Consider the following 26,951-nt stretch of genomic DNA (forward strand, 5'->3'; position numbering starts at 1 on the left):
TTTTGACTTGGTTTGCTTCCAAGGGAATACAGAGCTTTAACCCAGGCCACCCTGTGTTACACACCAGTGACTTTCCCACTGATGGGCAGGCAGTATGTGCTTCTGGGGTACAAACACAAGCTATGGGCAAAAGCAAAGAACTTTGTTAGAGTGGAACAATTACTACAAGTAATATCAAAACAAAATACTTTCTCTTGTTAACATGGCACCAGTGTGGGTAGTAACACCGTCACAGAAAAGGCAGTAATAGAAGGTGATTTTTACTGTGCAGTGACTAAGGTGAAAGTCAATCTTCCTCCCAATAGAATTTTGTTGGTTTTATGTAGGTGAATTCATAATTTGAATAACACTCTGGTGATCTACAGATTTGTGCCCTGCTGCCTTCCAGCAAGGTGAGAGATCCCCAGTGCTTTCAATGTTCTTCAAAATGCTGTATAAGACCTTAAATCACTGAAGTGTTTAAAAACCTTCTCAACAATGTATTTGTCTGTGTCTGTGATTGTGGAACCTTAATGGAATGGTAAAAAAAATATTTTCAGGGTGTCCTGGGCCAGACCTTGAAGGCTGACAGTACAGATTGATTTGAGACAGAAATCCTATGGGCACAGATTGGTTTAAGACATTCAACCTAAGAGTATCATTTAGAGGAACTGTTGGTAAAGCATGTGTGTACTTGGAGCTTATTTTGTCCTTTTTATAGTTTATAGAGTGATTAGACAGAAAGAAGTCACGCTCTTAACAGAACACTGATGAGTTGGCTTCACAAGTCAAAATACAGAACAGGGATCTGAAAAGCTAGAAAACACAAAAACGTGGTTATAAAACTATGCATGGAGGAGGAGGCATGCAACTTCATAAACTCCAGCATAGGAGAGCTGATCCGGCTCATGTTGAAATCAATGACAAACTGTCAACTGGCTTTGAGCCAAGAACTGGTTTAAAATCAGGATAACAGGAGAATCTCCTTTTTATTTGCCTGTTTAAGCCTTTGTGTGTGTGTGTATGTTTATTATTTTGCTCATTCGAAATGCTATTACTTCCATTCTAAGCTATATTTTTTTTCCAGGGTCAGAGATGTCTTACATTTCTCAAGTGTAATTCATTTTCAATAAAACACTCCATGTTCCATATCAACCATTAACATTTCCAGACTGTAAACCTGACAAGTTTAACAGATTTATTCTTGTTTTCTATTAACGTTAAACTAAGATTGTAAGGTTAACATTTGGTGTGGACACTCTTTATGTCCACAGCTTTGTTCTGTGGTGAAATTAGCTGCCAAAATAAACCAGGAAAGGCAACTCTTTCTTGAAGTGACTTAGGTTTGAACAACTGTAATTTTAACATTCAATATGCACAAAGGAAAAGGACTCAAAATATAAAATCTATTAGTAGCAGAATATGTGAAAATTTAATAACTCCTGACTAGAAATTCACTGGAGAATAAGTGACTACCTCAGAAAACAGAGGTACAGGAAAACTATTTTAAAAAAAAAAAAAAAAGGAAGGTGAGATTGAGGCTAGTGCAAGTTGCCATTAACAGCTTCATGATGAGTATGATGCCAGGAGCAGGACTTGACTGTGAACATGAGCAGCTACAGTCTTGAGAAGCATTATAGGCTGGAACTCTGGGTGACTGCGGCTCACAGGTTCCCTACCTGAGTCATGGACAGAGAAGAAGGAATTGCTACTTCTTGGTATCACTAGAGGGGAGGTGGAAGTCTCTCATCATTTTGTTATTATAATATTGGGTCAGTGTGGAAATGGTTCAGACCATTGCCTTAGTCCAACAGACTACTGATCAGGAGCTTATGTGCAGGAAAGCTGGCACTGAAGGGCCGCCTTGTGTGCTGACCAGTGACAAATGGACTCCTTTTTACTTGCCTGATCAGAAGTTCTGGTTGTATCTATGGGGCATTAACAAAACCTCCCTTAAATATGCGAGCAAAGAAAACCCCTTGTTCTTCTAATCCTGTTTAATGACTGAAACTCTGTTTTAAGTATTTACAGTAAACTATGTTTGGATTCTCTGTGGATAAACAACTTTTTTTAATGTAAAGCTTATGCCCATAAGACAAATCTTATTCACTGTCTCAGCATAGGACAAATGCAGCTTACTATGAAAATCACTTTAAGGTGTGTGTGTTGCTGTTGTTGTTTTTTAATAACAATAAGATTAAAAGTAAGCTAGAAATACATCTGTAGATTCATAGCAGGAACAACAACAAGGGGCCATGAAGATGATCAGAGGACTGGAGCACCTTTACTGTGAAGAAAGGCTGAGAGAGCTCGAGCTGTTCAGCCTGAAGAAGAGAAGGCTCTGGGGTGACCTCATTGCAGCTTTTGAACACTTAAAGGGGTCTTATAAAAAAAAAGATGGAGAGCAACTTTTTGCTTAGTCAGATAATGACAGGGCAAGGAGGAATGGTTTTGAACTAAAAGAGGGGAGATTTAAATTAGAGGTTAGGAGGAAATTCTTCACTCAGGGTGGTGAGGCATGGGAACAGGTTGCCCAGAGAAGTATTGTGGATGCCCCATCCCTGGAGGTGTTCAAGGCCAGGAAGGATGGGGTTTTGGGCAACCTGGTGTAGTGAGTGGCATCCCTGCCCATGGCAGGGAGGTTGGAACGAGATGATCTTTAAGGTCTCTTCCAACCCGAGACATTTTAGGATTCTATGAACGTGGAACATAGGGTTTTGATCCAGGGTACAAGTACAATATGACCAAACTAGCCAGTTCTAGATATCTTAACACTCGGACTGGTTGGCTGCCTGTATGTGTAATGTGTTGTATTTCCTACTTAACTCCCCTGTCACTTAAATTTCTGTTGATATGATGAAAAACTTTCAAGTCATTTTGAAAACTGATTTTAGTGAAGCTTGACTCATAGGGGTATTACTTAAAGTTCTCTACAACACTCAAAATGTAAAGAAAGGGTTGTCAGATACTGGGAACATGTAACAGAGCTTTTAAAAGAAGTGGGAACTTGACATGAGCTTTAAAATTAATTCAAAACACTTAGTTCCACCTCCTCAGGCATAACTAGAGAGATGGAAAAGAAATGGTAAAGTGAAAAGGAAATAAAGTGACTTTGCCAGAAAATTCTATAGCCAAAGAAAGTGGTCTTTTTTAGATGGAAGTAATTTGGCAGAGGGATGTTGAAAATAGTAAGGTGGATCCACGTGGTCTCACGTTTGGATCTCATGACTGCAGCTTCGTTTTGTGTCTAAACTTAAAGCGATCAGTCGCATACCGTACTCAGATACAGCAGAAGCACCACCTTGGATGTAAAAAACTCATGACTGAAGTGTATATTTGCCTGAACAGAAGGATGAGTCTTGCTTATTGTCTATTGTCTAAGCCGGATAATAAAAAGAACATCTATATGTATGGGTAAGAACAGATAGATTTGTTTTTTCTTCTTACACATTAAGCTGATCCTATCTGAGCAAAACATGAAATTGGTTCCAGAAAGCATATAGTATGATGTTGTATATATCTTAGCAGAGTATGTTTAATTGGGTTCAGCACTGTCGTAAGCTGACAGTACAGATTTCTTGTCTAGAGCCAATTAATGTTCACTGAAGATGTAGTAAGGACCCTTATAGGCCTGAAAAATGGGATTGCTGAGGGACCCTCCAAACCAATATATGTGTGTTCCTGCTGGAATAAGTAAACTGTAACTTTAGGTATATGGGAATACTTGATGGGCTGCATAGATCAGCTCATGGAATGTCAGCTAAAACCTCCCAACAGTGATTATCCATCTTGTCAGCTTCCAACCCAGGTGAAAAAAATAAAAATCTGCCAACTACAGTCTTTTATTGAGAGGAGTTTGATGCTAACTTGTGGTGAACATTGTCCTTTCAGTTTCCACTGTGTTTTTCTCATATTCATAGTTTTTCAAATATTATAGAAGTTTTACTACCTTGGTAGCTGAGTTATGGATAATTCATTGCACTATTTTTAGTGGTTTCTTTGCCCTCAATGTGTATACAAAAATGAATCTATGGAGATGTATGGGTATGCATGAGAACTATTATTACCTTTTAAGTACAAGTAGCAGTGCTTTTCTCATGGTCCGTTAAGGAATTCAGGTCCTGATAACTTCACCTGAAATGGTGAGTAGCCAAATTCAATATACTTTTTTTTTTCCCCCACCTGTAGATAATTCTGTATTGACTAAGAGGCTGCTGTCACTACCTGCATTAGGCATCAGCTGATAAGTTTAAAACAATTGATTAATTTCATCCTAGGAGCTACTATCAACTCATCTTTTGTATAAGAGATGAAGTGTTTTGAATGAATATGAAAATGCTAAATACAGAAATATTTAAAAACGAACATAACTGTTTTTTAGAGATGTGTTAAATACTAAAGATAAATGTGGAGGGTCTCAAAAAATCTTAGTATTGCATGTAGCATTTACAGAGCAGGGTCACAGAGCGACTACTTTATTCCATCTTTTTCTTTTACACAAACTGGCAGTGTTCTTAAAACAGCTCTTTCTCATCAGCTCTGTCCATAATTGTTCTGTTTTGGCTGACTACTACTATTTGCTGAAATACCACTTCTTATCTTCCATCTCTTCTCTGGCTGTTATCCACTTTTCAGCTACTCCTCTGCATCTTCTGATGTGTGGGACTTCTTTGGGAGACAATTTATAGTGCTTTAGATAGTCTTTGAGTGCTGCCTGCCTTTTTTTTTTTTTTTTTAAGTAGCATGTTCCACAATTGCATTTGTAAGGAGCATTCAAATTTCTCATGAATATCTGTGAAAATGGTTCTCAATGTGTTTAATCTATGTGGCAGTGATGAAGGAATAAGGTTATTTAGAACTGTAATTCCTAAGACATTAATTACTTACTATTTTCTTCTGATATAAAGGAAGTTGTTCCCTGCTTGCATTTCAAATTTGTATGCCTTGCTTTTTTAGTGTCACCAGTCAATGATACCAAGAACAAGAAATGTTTCATATTGTCTTTTGCAAGTAAATGGTATAGAGAGATGTCTCCTTATGAGGAATGATAGAGGAAAGTATGGAATTGTTGTAATCTTTATTCTTTTATTTTTCATTTTAAAAAAAAAAAAAAACAAAACACTGTTTTTAATAAGAACCTGAATTACTCATTGTATGTAGCACATCAAGGCTTTTATGATCTTCAGAACATGGAATGCTTTTTGTTCCAGCTGAAGTCACATACCAGAGTGATGAGGATCAGAAACCCTAGAGAGGTAGAAAGATGGATGTCCTATAAGGTTAAATTATTTTCTTCTTCATGTTGACATATTCTGTAGAATATACCATGATGTGGCATTAACTCCAACTCTCACTTTTAAGAGTAAAATAAAAGCACTATTCAGGCTGTATTCTTTTTGTCCTTTGTTTTAATTTCTGGCTTTACATGTGTCGTAAAACTCAAGACGATTTCTGTTGTGAGGCCTAAATACAACTTTATCATAGTGTATTAAAAACATGATGACGGTTATTTGGTTAGCCACCAATTTCCTTTCTCATGCTCACAGTCTCAGATTACTAAACTATCATCTGGTATTCTCAGACATGCTAACTAATTGCCCTGTAGTAGACAAATAAAGAGCACATTTACAAGTAATGTGTGGGATGTACTAACTAATGTCAATTCACGTGTTGCCTGGATACAGGTTTTATTTGAGTTTAGGATTATTTAATTAACTTCTTAATTGTCAAGTACAGAGAACTGAAGCATACAGTCCAAAGTCTAGTCAATGGAAGAACTCAATAGACTGTAATGGACTTTGGCTCGGACTTCTACTGCTATGGTCATCAACAGTATTGTAGTTGCAACATAAAAAAAAAAAGAAAATTAAAAGGGGCTTAGATGATGTTGGAGGTGCCCATATGTAGGGGGAGGTTGCACGTCAGGTTAAAGGAAATCCATTTGTAAAGAGTATTGTTCAATGTGTTTCAGATAAAAAGGAAAAAGAAATGTTGAACAGCCACTTAGGTGAACATCGTGTGGCTGTCTAATGGACAAAGCACAAAGGTCCTGTGGAAGGAGAACTATATGTGGTAGTGGGTAGTGATATCTGTCTGCTTTATAATGGTCCTTCTTATCTGTTTTGGGAGATGGAAGTTGCAGGAAATCATTGGTGTTTAATATTAGTATATACTGTTCAACGTTCAATGAAAACAGAGAGAAGAAAGTAGAGAGGATGTATAGGTAACTTTTAAAAGTGAGTCATAGCTCCCTCTTCATAAAGTTGTAGAAACACACAGTGTAGAAATGTGTCTGAGTTAACTGCGGACGATGGCTGGGGCTGAGGAAAGACTTCTGCAGATGTTTGGATTTAGAGATGTTGATCTGGTAAGGAGAAAACTCTTCATTCATTTGCCTTCAATCTATGGGTAACTTCTACTCAAGAGGAGAACAACTAGAACAATCTAGTAAAATTGCCTGATTTAACAAAGCTGAAATATGAATGTATCATTAGGCTACATTAGGCTGACTGTGCAAGACGAGATGGGGTTCATCACATTGATTATTTTTTCCAAACTCAGCAGAGGGACAAAAACTCCATAAAACTTTAAACATGTGCTATCTACTCTAACATCCTCTCAGAAAGGGCAAGGGTACATGAAAACACCATAATAGTAATATATGCTTTATTATGGTTGTCTGCCATAACTGTTTTGTGGTGAAACAAGAGGTTTTAGTGTAAAGCTTCCAATTTCAGCATCATCATGACTAATAAGGAAGGATCAAATTTCCCAGCATATTACTCTGTATGGAAAGGAGAGAGATGGCAATGGACACTGAACCCACCCAAGAGCACTGAAAATTAAAATGGTGATGAATGCCTGGTAAAAACATTAATGCAGAAAACAAGATCATCCACAGGAGATGGGAGGCATAGGAGATATTGCTGCTGACTTCCATGGGGGAGATGCAGAGATGAGGGCTGAGAACCAACAGGCATACAGCTGGTGCCCTCTGTTCTTTGGGACTAGAGGCTGAGGCAACCCAGAGTAAAGTGAGCTTCTGCTCTTCTCTGGAGACATGACTGATGGCATGCTGCCTTCCTGGCAAGTGTTTGTGCTCATATTTGTGGGTGCAGAGACTATCACTGCTTGGTCTCCTTTGAATCTGCAGCATGCATTTTTGTTGGGAAACAAAACATTTTGTTGGGAATGTTGTATGTGGCATAGATAGATGTGAAATGCCTTATCTGAAACAGAGCCATCTGATGGGATGTAAGGTTGCTCTAACTGTTTCCAATTTTTTTTTTTTTTTTTTTACCCAGAGGTGATGGTTTACTGACTATGAATGCTTTCAAAGACCTGCTTAAACAAAAGCTGTGAACCTAAATCAGTCTGCTCTATTAGAAGCTGGAGGTCTGTATTTGCTGTATTGAATGGAATTTTCTACTGTCCTAATCTGACTGGAATGGAAAGTAAGATAAAATTTGCACATTTAAATTGCATGCTGAAATGGAGCGGGGAAGGGGATGAGAGGAAGGGGGAGCCCACACCTTTTCCAGCAATTAGATTAGCTATGGAAACACATTTATATATAGGTTGAACACCACCTCTTTTCTCTTTGCTTTCACACTGAATCCCTTCTGATTTGTTGCAAAGGGAGGCTTGACTCCTCTGCAATGGTGATGTGGTGGATTTGATTCACAGGCTAACAGAGTTAAGGTGTTTCTTGTACCACAGCTTAATAAGAAAAAAAACTGAGGATGTTTATTTCAGTGTTATTTACCAGACTTTCTTTATATGAGTACCAAATCCATCCAATCCATCGGATTTTTTGAGATTACATGCAGCTGAAATACTAAAGACCTGTCTTTCAGACAGATTTCCTCTACTTCAGCACAATTGGTCCCTACATCAGCTTTTACAGACTTATGGTAGCTACTTTACAGTTCCTTAGTCCTTCAGAAAAGCTGATCCAAGTTTTATAATCTCTTTTTTTTTTTTTTTTTTAATAGATGATTTTTCAGAAGCCAGGAGTTTCTCTCTAGAATCTCTTTCTTGCCTCATTATTTCCTGGCAATTTTGAGCTGATTCTTTGTTTCCTATTCCACGAGTCTGGAATGCTACAATATTTTTCATTCAGTGTTTGAGGAAGAACTCTCTGTCATGTAAAAACTTGTCCTGTTCAAAAAGTTCATAATTTTATTTAATATTCTAACACACCAGTCTTTGACTTAAAACAATATATCTGGTGTTTTTGTAACAGCAATGGTATGAAGATTTAAGGGGAAGTAAGGTGTTTGAGGATATATTGCCTCCCCTTCTATAACTTGCTTCTTTTTAGAAGGAAAAATTAAAAGAAAATTGCTTACAGTGTTGCCTTGTGCAGCTATCCCACAGTAACTGGAAGAATATATTTTTAATAAAATATTTTAGGAGAGTGCCCAATAATTCCTGAAAGCCATTTCCTGTCAGAAGTCCTCTTTCTCACCTTTCATTCCCCCTTCTGAGCTCACTAGGGGGAATGAATTACTCTTTAATTTTAATTCTCCAGGAGTGGTATGTAGCATACTGTAAGGATCAACATCAGTATGCAGGATGTAGCACACGATCCTGGAGGCCAGTACATCCAAGACACAGGTTGGTATGAGAAAAAACAAGTCCCTAAACCCTCCTTCCATCATCCAGTGCTTCAGTTACAGCAGCCACATTGCTGACCTGTAGCAGACTCTTGCAGTAACACCTAAAATGTACAGACATGGTACTCAGTAACGTCCACTGAATACCTATATAAGATCAGTGCAACTGGCCTTGTTTACCATCACATAAAATAGAAAGTACTACATTCAATACACTTTTTAGAACCACTGCATGCTAGATGTTTTGTTGCAAAAAATGCATACTTTCTTTGTCACAGCTTGACACTATGGAAGAGGTGTTAAGGTCTTCCTTCTTTGCTACGAAGAAAGTTTACAAAATGAAAGTGCTCCACAAAAATAGCTTTCCAATCTGCTTTTCCTCTGGGATTTGGCCTTGAAACTCCAAATTTAATATGTTGAACAAAATAATGCTGTAACTTGGAAAAAGAAAAAATCTCTACTCTTAAAAATAAATACATTTTTTAAAAAATCTGCCTCTCACTCCCTCTCCTTCACGAAAAGCCCTCTGGAAAAAATCAAAAAGAAAATACTATGCTCATTTCAGGCTGCAAGCTAGACAATCCCTTTGCTTTTTATTTTGGTTAGAAGTTTGAACTCCCTCACTCCACGACTAACCTGAACAAATATTATGCCTTAGATGACTTCAAGAGAACAAATTCCAAAACAAGCAAAGAAACAATAGACAACAAATCTTTTTCTCATGGAAAAAAATAGGTGGCTAATTGTCCTTCTAAGAATGATAGATAATCATTCGCAAGCATTTTTTCAACAAACAAAAGTACAATTTATATAGTTTAATTTGGGAAGGAAAAAAAAAAAAAAAACAACCACAACTCATACACAGTAGTTTTGAACTAGCTTCAGCCCTACTGTGCTGTGTACACAGTGTAATAATATCCTTAGCAAAACAAGGAATCGTTTATACAACCCCATGCTACATAGAAACCCTGTAAATACTGGAATTTTACATAATGTAAAATTGTCACGCTTTAGAGACGGTATTACATACTTTTGCTACCAGGAATGAAATTTTGTGGTTAGTAAAAATATTCATCTATAGACCTGTTGCTGGTGTTGAGCAATGCTGAATTTTAGAATACTTGTTTAAGTTCAGACCCTTGCATATCTCCTGCTAAGCAAAACTCACAGGTTCAGAGCAGTAATTCCATGTGTGGTGGAAAAGCCATGTGTGGCTTTTCAATTCCTTGTGATGATCCCCTGGTATAGACGCAGCAAACTCCTGCTGATTTATTGCTTCCTTCAAAAGGGAAGGAAAGGGAAATAAAAGGCCCCATTAGAGTAAGAGCTCTCAAAATCTGATTAAACTTTGACTGTGGTGGATGGTTTCCCTGGTAGCCCCAAGGCACAGCTCACACTGTCTCTCTGAATGAAGATTGAAAAGTGTATCCCCTGAACTCCTGGAGGGAGTGCAGTCACCTGCACTTTCAGAAGCTTTTGCACAGTGATCCAGCCTGGCACTGGATATGATTAAGTGTTTCTTGCAGGTAGTGACTGCTTACAAGTTTTCCTGTTACTCTAGGGAGCACCAGTCTTTTTAAATGCATCAAGGGTGAAAAGAACTTGGAGGACAAAAAGGTGGCATGCTAAACAGACCTGGTGTTCATGGCAGGTGCTATGGCTGGCAAAGAACATTTTCAGGACTTTGCCAACTTTCTTGAATCTGCAGGTCTCTTGTCACTTTTGGGCGGGAACCATGTATGGTTAAGAAATTCTGCAGGAATGCTTGTGCTCTTTATCTGTCCCCAAGATCTGACTAGAAACCAGAGGTTTACTGGTTGTCTCAAACAGAATAGCTGGTAGGCTAAGGAGGATTGGATCCACATGCCTGGGGACTCGTGTGTGTGCACTGCAAAACCCCACTGCTGGAGAAGATGCCAAGAAAGAGGTCTCCATAAGGAGAATGTACTTGGGGGTGGATTTACCTGGATGCATGCAGGTAGGCATGCATCCATTTTACTCACAGTTTGAGTTCTCCAGGCACAAGATGGTTTAGGGGATATTTAGTTAAGCTTGTGTGTTGCTGTGTAGGTCAGAATACTCATTAGCTGGTCCCCAGGATTACATTAACATTGCTGCCCTTCTCCGGGACTGTGGCCGGCTTGTCTCCAGCAGGTGCAGACAGCAGAGCAAACATATAACCATCTTACACTAACTAGAGTGATCAGCTCATAGGAGAGGGAATCTGCAATCCTGTTAAGTCCATAAAAAGCAGAGAGGCACAGATGTTCAGCACATCTGAAAATCCTGGTACTTACTCAGATGTTTTACTATGAATCTAGGTGCCTCATTCTGGACTTCCTGCCCCTGATCATGGTATCTCTATTTCTCACCTGGTTATCTTCACTGTTATTCCTGAGTAGATTTTTCCGTTTATCTTTTACTAGAGCTTTTTGCCTGATATTTAACCCAAAACAACTCTGGTAATGCAATGGAAGAAGAGTTCTTCACTGTTCCCAAGGGAATATTCTCTTCCCACAACTGTAACAAGATGCTTCTGAGGAAAAACTCAAAATAATAATTTAATTTGACACAGCCTTGCACTACACTTTCCTACTGAGCACCCTGGCTAATACCACTCTTCTGTCTTCCCCTTCCTCCCTGCAATGATCTGCATCCTGTGAATTTTTGTGATTTTTGTAATCTTTTCCATCCTGATCCTAGGAGTGAACTTGCATGAAGTATGAAAATGATAAACTCATTGTGGAGTCTCAATATAAAATGTTGCAAAATCAGCATGATCTGTTTGGTAGTTTTTTTGTTGTTTTTGTTGTTGCTGTTTTTTTTCTTTTTAATATTAAAAATCTAGAGTTTTATATAAAACCAAAGAATAACAGCCCAATTAAAATTGATTTTTGTTGTGCTATTTTTTAGGTTATTTGTCCCTATCTTTAGGAAGAAAATGAGTGGTGAACCCAGGTAGTAAGAAACATAGGGCACATTATACATTAGGAACTGAATACAGAAACAGAGATTTTTTTTTTTTCCTCTTCCATGAGATGTTTGGAATGCAGGGAGACAGCGCTAGCTGCTTTTGACACACTGCTGCCTTAATAAACATAAATACAGAGAGATTCTAGGCTTTGGGTCTGGTCCTGTATTGTTCTGGTGTCCAAATGCCAAGTACTGTCCCATTCCCACAGAGCCTGAAAGGGAGATCTTCATCATGTGGTAGTATCCAGTGTCTAGACATTGAGTGTTCATATCCATGCATGACAGAGAATGTATGTGGGGAAATGTCTTGTGGCTAATGCTTCATTTGTTTGTTTCTACCCTTATTCGCAGTGGTTCTGTGTTACTTTAAGAAGACTGTGAGATGTAATCACTGCAGGAGGTGATTTTTCCTTTGATAGCTTCTGCCCCATGGAGCTGCTGAGCTTGCTCAAAAGGCACCAGCTTCCAGACATGGCTGTGTGTGGCAGACCAAGGCAGTACCAGAAAGAGAGAGGAAGCCTGAGGATCATTCAGAGACATGATGTGATATCCAGACCTCACAGGTGTTGGAAAAGGACTTCCTGAAAATCACAGAGGACTGGACAGTGTTCACTGCAAATCAAGGACATATAAAATCACACTTGGAAGAAGGGCTCTGCCTGCCAGAAAACAGCCATTTGATCATGTTTTTAATGTCCATCTCAGTTTACCTTGTCACTTTGTGTGTTTGGAAGCTGACTATATGATTGGAAAATAAAAATGAAAAATAAAAGTTATATTCTACAAGGAGAAAACCTATTAAGAACTTGGTTGCCTGTGAAGAGACAGAAGGGAATCTCTGTACCTTCCACTGTTGGAGAAAGTACAGGCAGAGACATATTAAGGCTCTGTTTAGTCAGTCATATCACACCACTGATGGACTCATTTAAGCTGCTGCAGGTAAGGGTTTTTAATAGTTCTTAAGTTGCATGCAAGAGTTCCAAGCACTTTTTAAAATTGTCCCACCTGTGGAATCAATTTTCTTGATTTTTTTTTTTTCTTCTATCCAGTAAAATGAGTAATAAAAACTCTTAGGGCTGTTAATCACAGGATGCTTACACCTGTTTTGCTAGTACCTTGGCCTACTTAATGAAGTAGGAGCAGGAGGAGCAGCCTTGGCTTTGTGAGTAACTATGTTTCCACTCCTAGAGTCTAACTGAGGCTATCCTGAACTGATTCACGGGGAACTAACTACAGGAATGTATGGTTTCTACCCAACATTTTACAGATGACAGCAAAATCAAGTCCAGTACTGATGAGCTAGGGCTGATGTTTTTTCAGCACTGGAATGAGAATCTAAGTATGTATTTAACATTTCACTAAGAGACTCAATTCAGTAGATATGAGGTCTATGATAGCCCTTACTTGCTGTGCCACTTTGAGAATGGCTTAGTTTTTCTCTATTTTGATTTTTTCCGCTGCCAAATAAGAACAATATTCTCTCAGTGTGAAGTGCTTTGATAGCATCCAAATGGAATTTCTGTAAGCACACTGTAAGTTTATTGTGTTACTGGACTTTGAATTTTACTCTTGGGAAAGTGCATTAATTATGTAAAGCAGACCAAAGTTTAGCAATGCTAATGGAGCTCAACTATTTAAAAAAGAAACCCTGAGAGGTATCTTGAGACTCTGGGTTGTTGCTTCTGTACATTTGAGCTGGCTCAGAAATGGCAAAATAAATTTGTTGTGCTCTTCAAGTGCTGGGCTGACCATCATATGCTCTTGGGTGGGCAATGTTAAGAGTGGGTAAGTGGACGTGGACGTTGTCACTTCTTGAAAGAGTGAGGTGTCAAGTCTCCTCTGTGTTGAATGTGCCTTATTTCTGCCTTTGGCTTGTAAGCCATGTGGGAGCAAGACCAAGTGGATCATTCTAGCAATTTTTAAAAGATACTGATAGGGAAGTTCGCTAAGGCAAGTAGAGAGGTAGCACTAGCTTTCTACCTGCCATTTAGCAGAAGATGGTTGTACCTGTTAGCTGAAGGAGATCTGGAGACCTGGACATGTCTCTCCAACAGTACCCAGGGAATGTTCAGGAGGACCAAGAAAGATGGTCAAAATTGTCAGTATCATTTTCAAATGTTGGACATCAATTAATTTTTATTTCTAAACCTAAAAAGTTTTGGTACAACTAACATCATAAAAATCCTAAGTCTGGACTAGCTTAGGAATAGATTTTGTGGGAAATATTCACTCTTAAGCTAGTATTTGGAGTCTTTTTATAGTAAACAGAGAAGGATAGAGGAAGGCACTTAATGCTAGGGCTGGCTAATTTGATTGATTTTTAGATACTTGTTTAAGGATGAAATTAATCACACCTTAAGAACATTTTTCACTGAGAAGTCTAAGTAAGAGGGTCAAATATAGGCATATACGTTTGTACAGATGTACCACAATGCAGATTGTAGTTGATAGGGATTTTGTATAGTGTCTTTCCACAGTTCAACCTTTCAGACAGAAATCTCTCTCTCTACCTCTCTTTCTCGACTGAAGAGCTGTTTTCTGAATATTGACTATGAAATAAAATACTGCATATAAAATTACTGGGGGGAAGCAAATTAAAAGCTATTAAAGTGACTCTTTAACATCAAATAGAAATTGTGCCTTTTCAAAATATATTGCGTTAATGGATATTCTAAAAAGGAAGTGCTTTTGTTAAGCTTAAACAAGTAGTTTTCAACAGATATTCTTCTACAACTTCTTCCTGTTAACAAGGAAGAACACAATAGAGTTTAAAAATTGTATAGCAGATGTTAGACTGCTGTGTATGTGTTCTGTACCTATGTTATAGGTCAACACAAAGTGGATATAATTGTGGGTTTTGTTAATTTTATATTTAAAATGATCTTAAAAATTCCAAACAGTTCAACAAATTGAGTGTTTTTCAGTGGTTCTCTACTATGCAAGTGAACACTTTTTAAGTGCAACCTTCTGCACACACATACATTTATATATTTATATTCTTCATCAACACTAATTTATACTACTTCTACCTAGAAAACTTTACTTTTCTTCCTCAAATACCTCAGATACCAAAGACAATAAGCTACTGAAAAAAGTGTTTTTTTTTTTTTTTTTTTTTAGTGGTAGTTCCTTTGTGTGAATGTTTCTAGGATTACATCAGGGCGCACTCGCTCCAGGGCAATCACAGCAACTCTGTTGAGTTTTCTAACTCTTAAATGTTTGATTTTGTGGCCTTAATTTTATTTAATGTCAGTTCTGTAAGTAATATACATCCTGCTGAAAGCCTGAGTGCTTGCTGAGTAGCTACTACACGTGAGTTCCTGGCCAGTGAGTGAATGAGCCATTTCTTTTCAATGCTCCAAACTCCTTCAGGCTCCTACTCCTTCGCTCCCAAGGCGACATGGCTGGATCGCAAGCTGGCAGTCTCTGTCTCCCTGTGGTGCTCCAGTCAGCTGAGGTTAGATTTGAGCAAGAATTTATATTTTGTAAAAAGCAGAGGTAATTTTTTGATGTTTTTCAAAAAAAAAAAAAAAAAGTGAAATAGTTTGGCTTTTGTTACTTGTGGATCCAGGTTAAAAGCCCAGAAGGTGCTACATGTTGCTGTGGTAAGCGGCTGACTCAAACTGAGAGGCTTCCTTCACTACCCCTGTACCAGTATTGTGGCTTTACCACCCTCCTAGTTGGGAACAGGCACTATGACTGATTTGTATACACTGTTTAGTCTCCACGTTTTCCTTTCTGGTTTCTTTTACTGCTCATCTGTGCTCTGTTTCTGACAGCTGAGACATTTGTACATGAGTTGCCTGCTATTTCAGGAAATTCAGCATGGTAGGTGGAGTTGGTCCTGGCTGAAGAGATGGCCTCTGCATGGCATCCCTGCTGTGGTGGAGCTCTTATGAGGGCTGTTCATTCCTCTTGGGAAGAGGAAGAAGGAAAATGCCCTGACAGCCACAAATCCATTCATCTTGATATCAAAGGCCAATTATATTGGTCAGGTATGATTTACCCTTGGTAAATCTATTCTGACTATTCCCAGTCACTTTTTTTCTTTCATCTGTCTGTGAATGACTTCCAAGAAGACTTCATGATTTTTTTTTTCTGGGGACTGAAGCAAAGCTGACCAGCCTGTAGTTCCCCATTTTTTTTCTTTCAGTCTTTTTTTGAAGATGGGTAGAAAGTCTGCTTTCCTCTAAGCATCAGGGCTTCTCCTGATCTCCATGAACATTCAAAGTTAATAGAGTAGTCTCACTATGACATTGGCCAGCTACCTCAGCACCCTTAAATGCAGCCACTCTGGTCTCATGAACTGGGTTGGGTTGAGTTCTTGCAATTAGTCCCTGACTTTTTTTACATCCACTGTTCATATTTCCTTTCTTCCTCGAACTGCACCTGTAGAGACCTGGAAGACCTTGTTAGTAGAGACTGGGTCAAAAAAGGCAGTGGGAACATCTAATCTGCCCACTGTCACTGAATCACCTTTTCCTTTCAGTAATAAGCCCACATTTTCTGTGTTCAGCCTTTGACTTTGGCAACTACATTCCCCAGAGTTCTCAAGAAAGTCTGGTCTTTTTGAGCTAGACTTTCCCTCTAATTGTAGCTGTTGAAGTCTCAAAATATGTTCAGTCTTTTTGAGTACTTTATTTTGGAGTCTGAACAATTCTTTTAACTTACTTTTGTGTATGTATATGTAAAAAATTGCTATGCTTTCTCACAGCAACATTCTGAATTGATTGAAAGTGATTTCAGAACCTTGGCTATAAATGTCATGAAAGTATTTATACTGCAAATATGTTCTTATGGTACACCTATTCTAGAGACACAATCCAAATTCTGCCTATGGAAAAACTTTAGATGCTTTACAGAAGGAAGTTGTTTGTAACTGTAAGTTTCAATGTGAGCATTCAAACAATACAAAATATAAAACATTTTCAAAACAAAAGATGTTTTAGTTGTTTTTAAAGGTGGCATGTAGAGTTCTCATGTACGTATTTGGTAAAACACATATCATGTCTTCCCATATATTCATACAGTACTGGTAAGATATTATTCCATTTAATGAATTTGCTCCTCCCATATACCCAGAATTATTTCACCACTGTGTATGTAGGCACCTGTTCTAAATTGTTTTCAATGACCCTAATTAGGCTTATTTAAAATTCTAAATTGTTGCTTTCTGCCTTTATTTAGAATCAGATTCCCGTTTTTGTTTTGTTTTCAGAAATTACAGGGGTTGTAAACAAAGGTCCCTGCGTTAACAATTGCTATAGTAGCTGTAAGCAATATGCATTACTTCCATGATGTTCTTCCAGTTGCAAGAAATTTGTTTCTATGCCTGTCTCAGTACTTTGCTGTGTGAAGTTAAAATTTTAAACTAACTGCTTATTACTAAATCATTGCTAAAAGATTAATAACTTCCTTCTTAATGGTTTAAAAGTGCAGCCAAAACTAACAAACCACTTCACTATAGGAAAACTTGTACACTTTGATATAAACCATAAAAAAATGTTATCAACTTTTTTTTTTTTCCCCTTAAAATGGGCTTTGGGTTTTGACTTTTTAAAAAATGCTAGGCTGAAAAACATCCTGTCTTTCCTTTTCATGGATACTTGTGTATGTGAGTGAGTACAACTTCCAAAATATATAAAGTCCATATTCACTGATATAAAAGAATCATATCTTTAGTACTGGCCATTCATTTAGTCAACCTGACCTTTGGCATGCAGCTCTCTTCTTGGAGTTGAGAGCAAATATGGAATGGGAATCAATGAACTCAAGTTCTGATAATCCATTCAACTGAGAGTGTACTGTACATGAGCCCCATGTCAGACTGTGGAAATTCAGCTTTCAACACTGTCCTGGTTCCAGTTAGGACAGAGTTAAGTAGCTCATAGTAGCTGGTAGGGTGCTATGTTTTGGATTAGGATGAGAAGAGCGCTGATAACATGCTGATGTTTTAATTGTTGCAGAGCAGTGTTTACACCAGGCCAAGGACTTTTCGGCTTCTTGCTCTGTCCTGCCAGCGAGCAGGCTGGGGGTGCAGCAGGAGCTGGGAGGGGACAGACCCAGGACAGCTGACCCAAACTGGCCAAAGGGGTATTCCATACCATCTGACGTCATGCTAAACAATATATAGGGGTGGCTGGCCGGGGTGGGGGGGCCGGCTGCTCGGGAATAGGCTGGGCATCGGTCAGCGGGTGGTGAGCAATTGCATTGTGCATCACTTGTTTTCTTACACATTATTATTGTTAATACTATTACCATTATCACTATTATTATTATTATTGTTATTATTATTTTCCTGTCTTAATAAACTGTCTTTATCTCAACTCACAGGCTTCACTTTCCCGTTTCTCTCCCCCCATCCCAGAGAGGGAGGGGGGAGGGTGAGCGAACGGCTGTGTGGTGTTTAGCTGCCAGCCGGGTTAAACCACAACAGTCTTTTTGGCGCCCAACGTGGGGCCCGAAGGGTTGAGATATCGACAAATCTGACCAGAGTGTGTTAAACTAAAATTGGTATAAGTATTGGACCTGCTTAATAGTTGCTAGTCACGATGTTGATTGCCTTAATCTCCAGTCTGCTGTACCTGTATTCCAAATTGAGTTTTATGGTGCGTTACTTTCTGTATGTGCTCCCTGTTGCACTGTTTATCCTTTCCGGGCCCTGGTTTAAGATTGTTATGGTACTGTGCGGTGTAACAATGGCTTATGAAATGATGAAATATCTGGTCACGACTTTAACCTGGTATTTGTACTCAGCACTGACATCGACTCTATACTTTGGAACCCATATCTCGGAAACTATTAGCAATTACACCTATTGCCTGTTTTCGTTAGGGAGCCAATCTGTGAAGGGGACAGGGGAAGACATGTTTCCCTACCTGTTCACTCTCCCTTTCTCCTTCACCACCACCCTCTTATCCCCCGAGCTAGTTACGGTGGTTCTCCGAGATGTTGAATATCCTTGGGATACTCAGACCAGCCTGCTCTTGTTGTTATGTCTCCTGAATGCGCTTCAGATTTTGTGGAGGGTTAAACAACTACTTAGGAATCTCATCCGGAGATCAATCTTGAGGCGGGATAGTTGCGAGTGGCAGGGAGTGTGGGAGGATATGGGCAGGTTTCTAGAGCAGTGGTCACCTCCAGTGTTTTGGACATTCACCCCTGAACAACTGCAAAATCCTAAAAAGCTGGCAGAATGCTTGAAAAAAAGGTGTCATGACTCTGGCAGTTCCAAAGTGACACAAATCACTGTAGCGTGCTGGGGTCTGGCTTGTGCCTATCGAGCTGCAATTGATGTTATTAGCAACCTAGCTCCAGCTCCTGCAGCCGCTCCAGCTGCAGCTCCTGCAGCTACTCCAGCTCCAGCTCCAGCTCCTGCAGCCGCTCCAGTTCCAGCTCCTGCAGCTACTCCAGCTGCAGCTCCTGCAGCCGCTCCAGTTCCAGCTCCTGCAGCTACTCCAGCTCCAGCTCCTGCAGCCGCTCCAGCTCCAGTTCCTGCAGCCGCTCCAGTTCCAGCTCCTGCAGCTACTCCAGCTCCAGCTCCTGCAGCCGCTCCAGCTCCTGCAGCCGCTCCAGTTCCAGCTCCTGCAGCTACTCCAGCTCCAGCTCCTGCAGCCGCTCCAGCTCCAGCTCCAGCTCCTGCAGCCGCTCCAGTTCCAGCTCCTGCAGCTACTCCAGCTCCAGCTCCTGCAGCCGCTCCAGCTCCTGCAGCCGCTCCAGTTCCAGCTCCTGCAGCTACTCCAGCTCCAGCTCCTGCAGCCGTTCCAGTTCCAGCTCCTGCAGCCGCTCCAGCTCCTGCAGCCGCTCCAGCTCCAGCTCCTGCAGCCGCTCCAGCTCCAGCCCCTGCAGCCGCTCCAGCTCCTGCAGCTGCCCCAGCTCCTGCAGCTGCCCCAGCTCGTGCAGCTGCTCCCACTCCTGTGGTTGGGTCAGAGAAACGAGCTGTAGCAGTGCAAGTTGACCCCGCAGAGGGTATCCCAACCCCTGTGGCAGACCCTGTGTCTGGGTCAGAGAAACGAGCTGTAGCAGTGCAAGTTGACCCCGCAGAGTGTATTCCAAGCCCTGTGGCAGACCCTGTGTCTGGGTCAGAGAAACGAGCTGTAGCAGTGCAAGTTGACCCCGCAGAGGGTATTCCAACCCCTGTGGCAGACCCTGTGGCTGGGTCAGAGAAACGAGCTGTAGCAGTGCAAGTTGCCCCTGTAGACAAGGTGAAAAAATGGTATAGAGGCTCAGGTCGTTTAAAACGCAGACAGTCTTCTGCTAAGTCTGGGCGAAGTGAAGACGAGGCTGGGCCATCAAAGGTGCAGGAGACTGAAGATGAGGATGAGGATGGCGAAAAATCAACAGTAACTACCCGGACTCCATACCAGCCATCAAAGGTGCAGGAGACTGAAGATGAGGATGAGGATGTCGGAAAATCAACAGTAACTACCCGGACTCTATACCAGCGTGAGCTACGAGATGTGCGAAAAGATTTTGGTCGCTGTATAGGCGAGCAGCTTGTCACCTGGCTGCTCCGGTGCTGGGACACGGGAGCCAATTATGTGGAATTGGAGGGCAAGGAAGCCAGGCGGCTGGGATCCCTTGCTAGGGACGCATGCATTGACAAAGCAATTGGAGATGGAGCACAATCTCGCAGCCTCTGGAGGCGTCTCCTGTCAGCTGTGAAGGAAAGGTATCTCTTCAAGGAAGAACTTGTATGTTTACCAAGCAAATGGACCACCATGGAGAAGGGAATTCAGTACCTGAGGGAATTGGCCATACGGGAAGTAATTTATAAGGACCTAGATGACGCACAAACATCCACAGATCCAGATGCAGTCCAGTGTACACCACCCATGTGGCGGAAGTTTGTACGGAGTGCCCCATCATCATATGCCAACTCATTGGCAATACTAACCTGGAAAACGGAGGAGAATCCCACAGTGAATGAAGTGACTAAAATACTCCGGCAGTACGAAGGAAATCTCTCCTCTTCCCTAAAGGCCTGTGTCTCAGCTGTGGAGAAACTCTCTGAAGAGGTCCACCAACTTAAAGAGAATTTATCTTCCCCTCCACCTGAACGAACCAGTGTCCACCAGCTAAAAGAGAATGCTTTAGAGAAACTTTCTGAAAAGATCCACCAACTTGAAGAAAGATTATCTTCCCCTTCACCTGAACGAACCAGTGTCCACCAGCTAAAAGAGAATGCTTTGGAGAAACTTTCTGAAAAGATCCACCAACTTGAAGAAAGATTATCTTCCCCTTCACCTGAACGAACCAGTGTCCACCAGCTAAAAGAGAATGCTTTGGAGAAACTTTCTGAAAAGATCCACCAACTTGAAGAAAGATTATCTTCCCCTTCACCTGAACGAACTAGTGTTCACCAGCTAAAAGAGAATACCTTGGAGAAACTTTCTGAAGAGATCCACCAACTTAAAGAGAGTTTATTTTCCTCCCCACCTGTACAAACCAGTGTCTCAGCTATTAGGGGTAAACGTTCATCTATGCAAGGAAGACAATATGGTGGGCACACACACCGCGCCACCCTGTGGTTTTACTTACGTGACCATGGAGAGGACATGAGAAAATGGGATGGAAAATCTACTGCGACCCTAGAGGCACGGGTACGTGAATTGCAAAGGAAAACAATTGGGAAAAAGGAGTTCTCTGAAAGGTTTGCTGCTCCAACTTCCAGCAGGCAGTCCTTTAAACACAGAAATGAAGATTCTGACCAGGACTAGAGGGGCCCTGCCTCCAGCCAGGGGGAGGAAAGGGACAATCGAGTTTATTGGACTGTGTGGATTCGATGGCCTGGCACGTCAGACGCACAGAAGTATAAGGCTTTGGTAGACACCGGTGCACAATGTACTCTAATGCCATCAAGCTATAAAGGGCCAGAGCCCATCTGTATTTATGGTGTGACGGGGGGATCCCAGCAGTTAACTGTATTGGAGGCTGAAGTGAGTCTAACCGGTAATGAGTGGCAAAAGCACCGTATTGTGACTGGCCCAGATGCTCCGTGCATCCTTGGCATAGACTATCTTAGAAGAGGATATTTCAAGGACCCAAAAGGGTTCCGCTGGGCTTTTGGCATAGCTGCTTTGGAGACAGAGGACATTAAACAGTTGTCTACCTTGCCTGGTCTCTCAGAGGACCCTTCTGTTGTGGGGTTGCTGAGGGTTGAAGAACAGCAAGTGCCGATCGCTACCACAACTGTGCACCGGCGGCAATATCGCACCAACCGAGACTCCCTGAGTCCCATCCATAAGCTAATTCGTCAACTGGAGAGCCAAGGAGTGATCAGCAAGACTCATTCACCTTTTAATAGTCCCATATGGCCAGTGCGAAAGTCTAATGGTGAGTGGAGACTAACAGTGGACTATCGTGGCCTGAACGAAGTCACGCCACCACTGAGTGCTGCAGTGCCGGACATGCTAGAACTCCAGTATGAACTGGAATCAAAGGCAGCCAAGTGGTATGCCACAATTGATATCGCTAATGCATTTTTCTCCATCCCTCTAGCAGCACAGTGCAGGCCACAGTTTGCTTTCACTTGGAGGGGAGTCCAATATACTTGGAATCGGCTGCCCCAGGGGTGGAAACACAGCCCTACCATTTGCCATGGACTGATCCAGTCTGCGCTGGAGCAGGGGGAAGCTCCTGAACACCTGCAGTACATCGATGACATCATTGTGTGGGGTGACACTGCAGAAGAAGTTTTCGAGAAAGGGAAGAAAATAGTCCAAATCCTTCTGAAGGCCGGTTTTGCCATAAAACAGAATAAAGTTAAAGGACCTGCACGAGAGATCCAGTTTTTAGGAATAAAATGGCAAGATGGACGCCGTCAAATCCCAATGGATGTGATCAACAAAATAACAGCTATGTCTCCACCAACTAGCAAAAAAGAAACACAAACTTTCCTAGGTGTCGTGGGGTTTTGGAGAATGCATATTCCAAATTACAGTCTGATTGTAAACCCGCTCTACCAAGTAACCCGTAAGAAGAATGCTTTTGAATGGGGCCCTGAGCAACGACAAGCCTTTGAACAAATTAAGCAGGAAATAGTTCATGCAGTAGCCCTCGGGCCAGTCCGAACAGGACCAGATGTAAAGAATGTGCTCTACACCGCAGCCGGAGAGAATGGTCCCACCTGGAGCCTCTGGCAGAAAGAACCTGGGGAAACTCGAGGTCGACCCCTGGGGTTTTGGAGTCGGGGATACAGAGGATCTGAAGCCCGCTATACTCCAACTGAAAAGGAGATATTGGCAGCATATGAAGGAGTTCGATCTGCTTCGGAAGTGGTCGGTACTGAAGCGCAGCTCCTCCTGGCACCCCGACTGCCGGTACTAGGCTGGATGTTCAAAGGAAGGGTCCCCTCTACGCATCATGCAACTGATGCTACATGGAGCAAGTGGGTTGCACTGATTACTCAGCGGGCTCGAATAGGAAACCCCAGTCGCCCAGGAATCTTGGAGGTGATTATGGACTGGCCAGAAGGCAAATACTTTGGGATGTCACCAGAGGAGGAGGTGGTTCGTGCTGAAGAAGCCCCCCTGTACAACAAGCTACCGGAAAATGAGAAGAAATATGCCTTGTTCACTGACGGGTCCTGTCGTATTGTGGGAAAGCATCGGAGATGGAAAGCTGCTGTATGGAGTCCTACACGACGAGTTGCAGAAGCTGCTGAGGGAGAAGGTGAATCGAGTCAGTTTGCAGAAGTAAAAGCCATTCAGCTGGCTTTAGATATTGCTGAACGAGAAAAGTGGCCAGTTCTCTATCTCTATACTGATTCATGGATGGTAGCAAATGCCCTGTGGGGGTGGTTACAGCAATGGAAGCAGAACAACTGGCAGCGCAGGGGCAAGCCCATCTGGGCTGCGGCATTGTGGCAAGATATTGCTGCCCGGGTAGAGAACCTGGTTGTAAAGGTACGCCATGTAGATGCTCATGTGCCCAAGAATCGGGCTACTGAAGAACACCAAAACAACCAGCAGGTGGATCAGGCTGCTAAGATTGAAGTGGCTCAGGTGGACCTGGACTGGCAACATAAAGGTGAATTATTTATAGCCCGATGGGCCCATGACACCTCAGGCCATCAAGGTAGAGATGCAACCTACAGATGGGCTCGTGATCGAGGGGTGGACCTGACCATGGACACTATAGCACAGGTTATTCATGACTGTGAAACATGTGCTGCAATCAAGCAAGCCAAACGGTCAAAACCTCTTTGGTATGGAGGACGATGGCTGAAATATAAATATGGAGAGGCCTGGCAGATTGATTACATCACACTCCCTCAAACCCGCAACGGCAAGCGCCACGTACTTACAATGGTGGAAGCAACCACCGGATGGCTGGAAACATATCCTGTGCCCCATGCCACCGCCCGGAACACTATCCTGGGCCTTGAAAAGCAAGTCTTATGGCGACATGGCACCCCAGAGAGAATTGAGTCAGACAACGGGACTCATTTCCGAAACAACCTTATAGACACTTGGGCCAAAGAACATGGTATTGAGTGGGTGTATCACATCCCCTATCATGCACCAGCCTCTGGAAAAGTTGAACGATACAATGGACTGTTGAAGACTACACTGAAAGCAATGGGTGCTGGGACATTCAAAAATTGGGATACACATTTGGCAAAGGCCACCTGGTTAGTCAATACCAGGGGATCTGCCAACCGAGCTGGACCTGCCCAATCAAACCTGTTACGCACTGTAGAAGGGGATAAAGTTCCTGTAGTGCACGTAAGAAACATGCTGGGTAAAACAGTCTGGGCTACTCCTGCCTCAGGAAAAGGCAAACCCATTCGTGGAATTGCTTTTGCTCAGGGACCTGGATGCACTTGGTGGGTAATGCAAAAGAATGGGGAGGTCCGGTGTGTACCTCAAGGGGATTTGATACTGGGTGAGAATAGCCCATGAGTTGAATTGTAGTATGTTAATTATTATATAATAATGTATGTCATCACTACCATGATTGCTATATATCATAGATGAAAATGGTGATTAATTAGAATGTATTGGACAGAGTGTAACCTGAGCATGACATAAATGGTATGGAATAAGGGGTGGATATCTGTCCTGGTTCCAGTTAGGACAGAGTTAAGTAGCTCATAGTAGCTGGTAGGGTGCTATGTTTTGGATTAGGATGAGAAGAGCGCTGATAACATGCTGATGTTTTAATTGTTGCAGAGCAGTGTTTACACCAGGCCAAGGACTTTTCGGCTTCTTGCTCTGTCCTGCCAGCGAGCAGGCTGGGGGTGCAGCAGGAGCTGGGAGGGGACAGACCCAGGACAGCTGACCCAAACTGGCCAAAGGGGTATTCCATACCATCTGACGTCATGCTAAACAATATATAGGGGTGGCTGGCCGGGGTGGGGGGGCCGGCTGCTCGGGAATAGGCTGGGCATCGGTCAGCGGGTGGTGAGCAATTGCATTGTGCATCACTTGTTTTCTTACACATTATTATTGTTAATACTATTACCATTATCACTATTATTATTATTATTGTTATTATTATTTTCCTGTCTTAATAAACTGTCTTTATCTCAACTCACAGGCTTCACTTTCCCGTTTCTCTCCCCCCATCCCAGAGAGGGAGGGGGGAGGGTGAGCGAACGGCTGTGTGGTGTTTAGCTGCCAGCCGGGTTAAACCACAACAGAGAGCTGCTTTGACAGTAAATGACAGATGAGCACTGGCAGGGCATTATGGTCCTTCCTTTCCTCTGCATTCCTCTGGTTTCCTTCCTCCATTTCTGTTGGTGAAGGAGGAACTGAGGCTCAGCACAGAGGGCCCTTCGAGTGTAAGGAACATGGTCTGCAATGCTCAGCCAAGTATAAACTACAAAGATACAACTCTCCTTTAATCTCTAAATTTTCAGCCAGCAGCATTTTATTCCATATAACGTTAGTGTCCAACATGATGCAGACCTGTTCTTTAGGGGAGTGTGGAGGTCATACCACAGAACTACTGATAGTACTAAAAACTTACCAGAATTATATAGCACCCATCTGTTGTTATGATACTGTGAATGACTGTGTGAGGCTCAAGACAATTGAACCAAGCTCCCTGTGTAAGCAGAACTTTCTGACAGAGTTAGCAGTAGTTTTATCACCACCCTGATTAAAGAAACATTATCTTAGTAAATGTTTCTTGTCTGATAGCACCAGTTTATAATGTTGGTTCACTCAGTATCAAAGTGCTTTAATGTTTGCTCAAACTCATTGATGAGGAAGAATGCTAGGAAGCAAAATAAGTGACCAAACAAGTGTGTGCTGAAGGTACTTAATATCTTAGTTTCATTTTATTATCAATAGTCAGCACTCAATAATGGGTTATGCATATTTCAAATCCAAATGACTAATTGGTAAGTTAGTTATTCATTCTGATTGTCTCCAATTTCATTTTACTTAGCAGACGTGATTGCCAGATTCCAGGAGCATAACTTGCAACCAACTAACTAATACTGTGGAAGAGTTACTACTGAGAAATTTGCTTAGGGATAAGAAATACATTGTAGTTTCGTACAGAGGCCATTTTTTGCATGACATGGTTATAACCCACTTGTGGCAGCAATAATCCCCAGTGGAATACAGAATATTATCTTTTTGTTAGCCTCCTGGTTTTATAATTAATTTAAAAAATGAATCCCTGCATAGTTGTTTTCCAAGGAAGAACATTATTTCACAGAATGATCTAAGATGTTTGTTTCACAGAAGATTTTTCTGCATTTTACTTATGTTTCTTTTTTCTCATTTCAGTCATGGAGATCACTGAATCAGGCTTTTGTGAAAACTGACAGCATGTGGTGATTTAACTTTTTGTATTGCATGATTTGTGTATCTTTCCTACCATCTGACACCTATAAGGCACAGTGTTCCTTCAGTTTATTCATGGAAAAAAGTTTACACATTTTTGTGTAACGTATGTAACGTGTAATGTATGTAGTTACACATTTTTGTGTAACGTATGTCTTTTTGTTGTTTTGATTTTAAGTGAATGTACTTATAGAAAACTGATTTTGAAAATCAAGATGTTTATATCCTTACATTACAGAGAATTATTAAAAACAAATGCTTCCTGTATTCATTATGGCTTAGAGATAAAAACAACTAGGTGAATTACTGCCAGTGAAATACTCCAGCTTTAACAAAGGTTTTCTCTAATGATGATAGTAATTACAGCTGAGTACGTTCCAGGACTTCAAATTCTCAGGCACACATTTCATCCATGCTGTCACTTGAGATATTTAGATTTCAGATTTTTAAAATGATATAGCTGACCAAGTATTTTTTCATGGTGATTGGAACAAGTAAATATGAGATCAAAGCACTTTGTTACCATCTCAAGATGCTGATAAATAGCAACATCAGAATGGTGTGGAACAGATGGATGTTC

The 26,951-nt window shown here is 41.3% G+C and overlaps 1 long non-coding RNA gene across 4 annotated transcripts in view; it reads left to right on the forward strand.

Annotated features, from left to right (window-relative positions):
- Window positions 1-26,618, forward strand: part of LOC106030882 (uncharacterized) — a 31,425-nt gene extending 4,807 nt beyond the window's left edge. Inside the window, exons 2-5 of one of the 4 annotated variants that reach the window (XR_010832366.1) lie at window positions 7,284-7,374; window positions 8,513-8,598; window positions 11,922-12,509; window positions 26,315-26,618. This is a non-coding gene — a long non-coding RNA (uncharacterized lncRNA). Of the gene's footprint in view, window positions 1-7,283; window positions 7,434-8,512; window positions 8,599-11,921; window positions 14,525-26,314 lie in introns of those variants that run through there. The other 3 variants (XR_010832365.1, XR_010832363.1, XR_001204003.3) reach the window with 3 other exon arrangements.
- The last annotated feature ends 333 nt before the right edge of the window (window positions 26,619-26,951 follow it).

This window comes from Anser cygnoides, chromosome 1 (genome assembly GCF_040182565.1).
Source record: "Anser cygnoides isolate HZ-2024a breed goose chromosome 1, Taihu_goose_T2T_genome, whole genome shotgun sequence".
Lineage (NCBI taxonomy): Eukaryota > Metazoa > Chordata > Aves > Anseriformes > Anatidae > Anser > Anser cygnoides.